This window comes from Heliangelus exortis, chromosome 10 (genome assembly GCF_036169615.1).
Source record: "Heliangelus exortis chromosome 10, bHelExo1.hap1, whole genome shotgun sequence".
Classification (NCBI taxonomy): Eukaryota; Metazoa; Chordata; class Aves; order Apodiformes; family Trochilidae; genus Heliangelus; species Heliangelus exortis.
The window spans coordinates 16,276,560-16,283,491 of NC_092431.1; the positions used below are offsets into that span (position 1 = coordinate 16,276,560).

The 6,932-nt window shown below is 39.4% G+C and overlaps 1 long non-coding RNA gene across 1 annotated transcript; it reads right to left on the reverse strand.

Moving 5' to 3' along the window:
• Positions 1 to 2,026: 2,026 nt before the first annotated feature.
• On the reverse strand, positions 2,027 to 5,470 carry LOC139800531 (uncharacterized). Its single transcript, XR_011727787.1, has 3 exons — positions 5,361 to 5,470; positions 3,046 to 3,117; positions 2,027 to 2,137 (listed from the first exon to the last, which is right to left on the reverse strand). It is a non-coding gene; the product is annotated as an uncharacterized lncRNA (long non-coding RNA).
• Between the last annotated feature and the right edge of the window lie 1,462 nt (positions 5,471 to 6,932).

A 6,932-nucleotide genomic window follows, 5' to 3' on the forward strand; every position in this document is an offset into this window, starting at 1 on the left:
AAATACCATTTTGTTCTTCCTTTAATTGCAGATACATAGATCTAGGTACTCAGTAAAAAAAACAAACTCAAGCATCATCCTTCCTATTCAGTGACTTGTTTTGAATTTGCTAAGTAACCTAAAAGTTCAAATAATTCATTTAGAGGAAAACCAAGAAACAGCAACTTCAGTAAATACACTGCTGAAAGCCAGTAATTTCAAAGTGGATATAACAGGCAGATTATAAATAAATAAATAAATAAATAAATCTAAAAGATCCAACAATATTTACCAGATCCCCCAAGCCCTGGGGACATTTGAGTAACGACTGGGACCAAATCCCAGTGAAAATCCCTTCACAAGTATTCAGCATCCTCTCTCATGTCCCACTGGGTGGGGATGAAGTTTGCCTCCCTCCCTCCCTGGAAGGCCTAAAGACCAAACCTGGCACCTCTGAGGGCTCTCATTCTTGCATCACAGCTCCTACACCAGCATTGGCTCTGTCTCACACAACACAGAGAAAATTTCACCACCAAAACCCTCTCTCCTGTCTAGATTCTCCCCAGGCAGACTGAGCTCTGCCCAAGGGCTTCCAAGTGGCAGGGGGCATGCCCACAAAGTCACAGTGACCCAAGGAGAGGAGGGATACTGACCTGAAAGCTGAGCTGGATTTGCAGTTCAATGTGACTGCTAATGGGGAGGCACTTCCTAAATGTCCCTGTCTGCTTGAAACAGGGTTGCCTTAGAAGAGCCAAAACAAAAATATCTATCAGGAGTATGGAAAACAAAGTAACCCTGGAGGTGATACTGCCCCAGAAAAAAAGGTGATGTAGCCAATTTTGCAAGGTTGCTAATTATGTGTTATTAAGGACACTACACAGCAACCTATTAATACATCGAGAGCCCTTTGTTGCCCTATTATCAGTAACAAACGGGAACCTTCTGAACTATTTTGGGAAATGACCTTTCCCCACAGCATTGTAGTGCAGCATGAGCCAGGAACCTCAGGAGCTGTAATTCCAGCTCCCCCATTGACTTGCTGAGTGATGAGGGAAAGTCACTCTGACCTCTCAGGGGCTGTTTCTTTTTTCTGGAAAGTTGTGGTGAGGCTTGCCTACCCTTCAGTTCAGTGGAGTGCTTTTTTTCTGTGCAAATATTTGAGCAGAGCTCTGAGGATGCAAAATACCAGACCAGTGTGATACATGCCTGTAGCTGCTGAAGGATTATAACACAGCAGAAATTCAGCTGATGGAAGAAAAAACTGAGCAGAGCTACAAGATTCCCTTTTCACAGGCAAAAACTTAAAGCTACTGGCTACAAGTCACCATCTAGTAACTTTGAACTTGTCAGTGATTTCAGCTATAGGGCTGCTCAACACACAAGAAAGAAAAGCTCAGCACGTGTTCCATGCCAGCAGAATTCAGGGTAATGCTAGCAAGTCACATAATGGCAAAGGATACACCTAAAATAACAGCATGCAGAGACCATAGGATGAAAATTACTGGGACAAGCAGAACACACAGTGGATACTCAGTTTATGCAGTCTAGTACATTTCAAAGGTCAAAAAAAATAGTTGGGTTATAAGAAGTTAAAGAGATTAAAAAAATAGAGCAGAGACTGTAACAACATGAGCTCTTTCTCTCTCACTCTCTCTAAACAAATAAAAGTCATGACTAAATGAAGTCATTCTGAAAACATGAATTATTTAATTTGCTTTGGCTGAATATTCCCAGGCTTAACCCCCTCAAATTGTGTTAAAAGGTAGAAACCAATCTGATCCATTTACAAATTACAGGAATGTGCTTAAGCACACAATAAAAATATAGGGAGACTATACTCCCAACTTAGAAAAAGCCAATCACTTAACACTTTTCCATAAGACAGAGATCAATTTATTTGCAACATTTCACTTCTCTCCTGCCTCACTACAAAGGAAAAGTCTTTATTCTGATACAGTATTTGAGAATTGTCTAATAACTCCCTTTCATAATTTCACCAACAGCTTCCAAACAAAACTTACTTCATGGCTTGAGCCCCAGCTCGATGGATGGAATTTCACTTCAGTTCCTTTGTAATTTACAGCACAACACAAATTCCTAAATCTGCATCCCTAATCCTTCAGAAATAAAGGATGTTTCAAAGTGTGGAAGATTTAACCTGAAAGACACAGCACCACACCCACATTTCTATGAGGAAGTTCACAGGGAGAACTCTGCTCTTCCACAATGATCCTCAAATGCCCTTAAAACTCTTTAGCTATTATTTAAAAGCACTTTGTTTTACAGTCAGATAGACAGCAATATATTTGACACAGATGTTTAACCATGACATGATTCAAGTTTTATAGGAATTAAATTATAGCAGTTATTGAAATCTATGTTTGAATTAAATATTTAATACATCTCTACTGACAGATTGCATTTACTGATCTTAATTAACAGTGCCCAGAGACTGCTTATCCATGTTCTCCAGCCTGAACTGTGGTGAAATTTTAGATCTGGGTATGGATCCATGGATATATATATGTATATATATATATATAAAACAGAGGGTAGGAGTATGCATTACTTAGCAAGTGGTTGGGCAACACTTAGGAACAAAGTAGGGTGTTTTCTTTCCTGGACAGAAAGTCCTAATGGTCTCTTCTGCTTCTACAACTTACTCATGCAACATTTTGGAATGTATTTTGTTCTACCAACAACTTACTGAAAAAAGTTTCCCTTTCACGAGTAGCCCAAGAACAGTGGGTTAGGCTGTAACTAAGGCAGTGACTAAGGAAGTGTTTATGTATTAAAGCATCCCCCCAGCTGGGGCAAAGGTGGCCCTGATGAGGTTTGAGGGGCTGAGTGCTGCTGTACAGCACCATCTAAAGGCTCTCCCAGCGCACTGCGGCTGCCCGGGCACCTTCACTGCTTCCAGCACTCACGGTAAGAGTGTTTCCCGAGGGATTGTTTGCTCTGGGAATCACTGTCAGTGTTTCATTAAAAAAAAATAAAAACATCACTTAGAAAATGAAGTAAGTGAGAAGCTGGCTGAGGAATACTTTTCAGGATAAAAAGATTTACCTTGCAGTTTGGAGCGGTTTGTTTCCCTCTGTTGGAATTTCTTGGTAAGCAAGCAAGCTGGCTTCAAACAGCCTAGATGAAGGAGACAGGAGGAGAGAAAAAGTTATGGCTTTCAGATTTAAAAACTAAAAAAACAACAAAAGCCTTAACACTGCCCAGCTTGTACAATATTTATTTTAACTTTTCAATGTAAAACTATTTTTCTTCATAAGTTATAGAAGCCCTGTTTGTAAAAATCTTTTCTTTTGGGATGGTTTTGTGATGCAGCCTACAAGAGGAAATGGCACACTAACCTGAGAATACACTCAGTCCAGCCTTAATCTAAAGCTGCAGCAAATAAAGAAAAAAAAAACAAACCTATGAAACCAAACCCATTCAAACTGTCCCACAGAAATGTCCTTGTGCTTGAGATGCACATGTGTTCAAAATGTTAGAGAGCTACCCAGACTAGATTCATTTACAGGATCTGTGCATGCCTCCAGAGCAATGTTTTCCAAGATGAAAGAGTTGGCAGTGGACCAAACAATATTAATGATTTCAGTTCTCTAAAATTTCCTGTCTCGTTGCATATAAAATTCACTACCCCAAAAAGGGAAGAAAACTGACCCACCTAATGGAACAAAGCTCAGGAGGTCTCTGTTCTGACATCCCTATTCAATGTCACTCAGGCATGTGCTCAAGTGCAGCCCTCTCCTTATGGCAGGGTGTGGGGACACAGCATTTCTAATATCAGCAAGCAGGGGGAACTGGTGTGGGGCAGTGTCTGCAGCCATGGGCATCCTGCAAGATGTGAAACTGGGACTGCTGTATTCAAGACATTTTAATTCAGAATAACTGATTAATCCTGGCACAGAAACAAAACATTCCCTGGCTTTTAGCTGTGCCAGTGCTGCACAGTGAGCACGGTCTGCCTGGGTGTTGCAGATGTGGAAATGATGGCATGGAAGAGTCTCACAGTAAAGACACCTCTTTGCTTACAAGCAAATGCCACATTCTAATGCATATCTAAAAGGAAAGGTGAAGGGTGACATTTTAACTATCTAAACTTTAAAATACTAATTTTCAAATCTACTCAGGTTCCATTGCTGCTGTACACAGATCCAGCCAAGTATTGTGCATCACAGCACTTACAAACAGCAAAAAAAAAAAAAAGTAATTTGCTTCCACTGAAACTGTTTTTAAAAGCTTATTGATTTTGACCTTAGTTCCCTCCTTCTCCTGTAAATCAGAAGTTAAGCACATGACTTCAGCTACTTCTTTTGAATCCTGCAGACATAAAGTATTAGCAGCTGTTGTTCACTGCCAACAGGCAAATTGTATTCACAGAAAAGAAATCCTGTTTTGGTGAACAGCATTTGCTTTGTTCAGCAACCCAGGACATGCGTGGAAAGCAATTCCTTTTAGTCTGGGCAGTCAGCATTCCCAGGTAAATCACTTTGTTAAGATCTGAGCAACTAAAAAAAAAAAAAAAAAAAAAAAAAATGCAATATTTGCAATATAATTCACATTCAAGTTTACTGTTTGACTTGATTTACCTGCCAAATACCACACACTTGCCATGCTTTTGACACAACAGACCAGATAGAAGCCATTTTTTTGTGCAAGTGCCTTTTCTGGAATGAATATCTGACCTCAGCTGTGCCATAGCAGCAATATCAGCCTTCTCCATTAATTTTCTGAGACTGACAGAGCTGAAGAGAAGTTTTGCTTTGAACTTCAGAAGAGAAAGGAGCATAACAGGCTTGTGAAACACATGCTGACCTTCTAGTATGTTGACCTGTACTGCTGTTAACAGATATCAGAAGTGCAAACAGAGGGGAGAAGTCTGTAGTGAAGGTGAGAGGAGGGAAGGAGAAAACCAGCAGACTAACAAGACATTATGCTCCTATAATGTCCACAAGCTTACAGATGTCTCACACTCATAACATTTTTGACAGAAAAAGTACACAAATACTTAGCTATTTTTTTACCTAGATCTATAACTAAAAGGCAAGCATACAAGAAGCAGTGAAATCTCCTAGTCTAAGGTTCTGGCATCATAAGGCACATTAATTGTCAGTTTGTGAAGTCACTATATATCCAGTTAAACTCACAATTTACAGTTCAGAAGATGAACAAGCAACTTACTTCTTGCACTTTATTTTACAGGCTTTACCAGATTTGATCAGATTTATAACAAAAAAGAGGAGAAGGGGGAGAATTTTCTATCTACAGTCAGTACAGGTCCCTAACAATTTTCAAACACATTCATGTTTGAAATGAATCTACTTCAGTCTGTGAAATGCCTCCTAAGATATAAACCAGGAAATTCTTACCACTGTCATTTCCCTTTCCTCCATGATTATTCTGCCTCCTACAAAATACTGGGACAGCTTCTCTTTAGCATAATCCTGACTGTAATGGCTGAAGTCTCTTTTGCCCACCATGAGATCAGGGTCTGACATCCCAGCCTGAGAACCATCTCAGCTCCTTTTGCCTATGAGAGGCAGGATACATCTAAGCACAGTTGGCTTGTTTCTGCACTTCCCATTCTCCACATCTTCCTAGTTGTCTGCTTTTTCTAAGACTTGATGAAAAAAGAGTAAAGGGCAAAGGTAATGAAGAGGTCAAGAAGAGACAGTTTCTCTCAGATGTTGCTAACAGACACTGAACAACAGTTTTGCACGACTTCAGAAATTCTTGTCTTCTACTGGTGAGCTCTGTCCAAGACTGGGCTCACTGGAGGTTACAAGGAAAGAAAAGGTTGCACTTTTGTTGATCAGTGCTGCTAAGCAACAAGTCATAAAAACGAACATTAGCCTTGTCTGCCACTGCTTGCAATTAGACAACCACAAACAGGATCTTTGTGTCATAGATTCAGGGCTGAGAGAAACCTTCAGCAGGGGGACTTTGTAGGGCTATGAGCCTGTCAGTGAGAGCATCTTCTCATTCATTATATGTACATTACCCACCCCCAGCCACTGTGCAGGTCAGCTCAGTCATCTGAACTTATAACAGTCTTCAGCTTATAATAAGTAATAATATTTAGCTTAAAGCAATCACTTTCAATAGGAGAAATAAAGGAAAAACACTGCTAATCCCTGATTAACTTTATAAATATTTGAATAATTTTAAAAAGCGTGTAAAGATTTTTTTTCTTTATGTGCTTATTTTTTCTTTATGTGCTTCTATGTGAAAGAGATGTCAACTTAATAGAAAATGAAGACATTGTAATTAACACACAGCAGCAACATACTTCACCAGAGCATTTTAAGGAAAAATCCAGGAATCTCATAATGCATTCTAAAATTTGAATTGTTACAAGTGAATCATTTACACAACCTTCAAGAACTTCCAGATTTTCCACACTTGGAACATAATTACAAACAAAACCACGTAGTTCCAGAGGACAAGTGTCTGAATCACACCAGTATCCCACAACATACAAATCCAAAAGACAGGAGAGAACTGAAATTATCATTTTTTGTAAACCTTTTACAGCAAACACTGTGGACCACATCTGTTTCTGCAGCTTGCCAGTGAGTTGTATACATTCCTGGAAAACAAAAAAGAAAAATAGACATTCTTCTTGCTGCTCCATGATGTACCTTCTCCACAGACTACCATGAAAGTCAGCTCCTCCTTTCCTTGTTTGTTCACAAGCTGAACCACAGATGTGATGGCAGTAGGGAACAGACTAGGTCTATCATAATTCAGTTCTAAACGTGTGCTTTAATTGCTTATGAGTTTTTAATTTTGAAAATTCAAAGTTCAAATTCACAAATTGTGTTCATGTTCACTAACGGTCAGTGGGTTATTTTTAAATAAACTGTAAGAAATATGACCACAGAGCATATGAGTTAGGTTTCAGAAGAGGAACCCTGCTGCCAGTCAAGCTGCAAACTGTT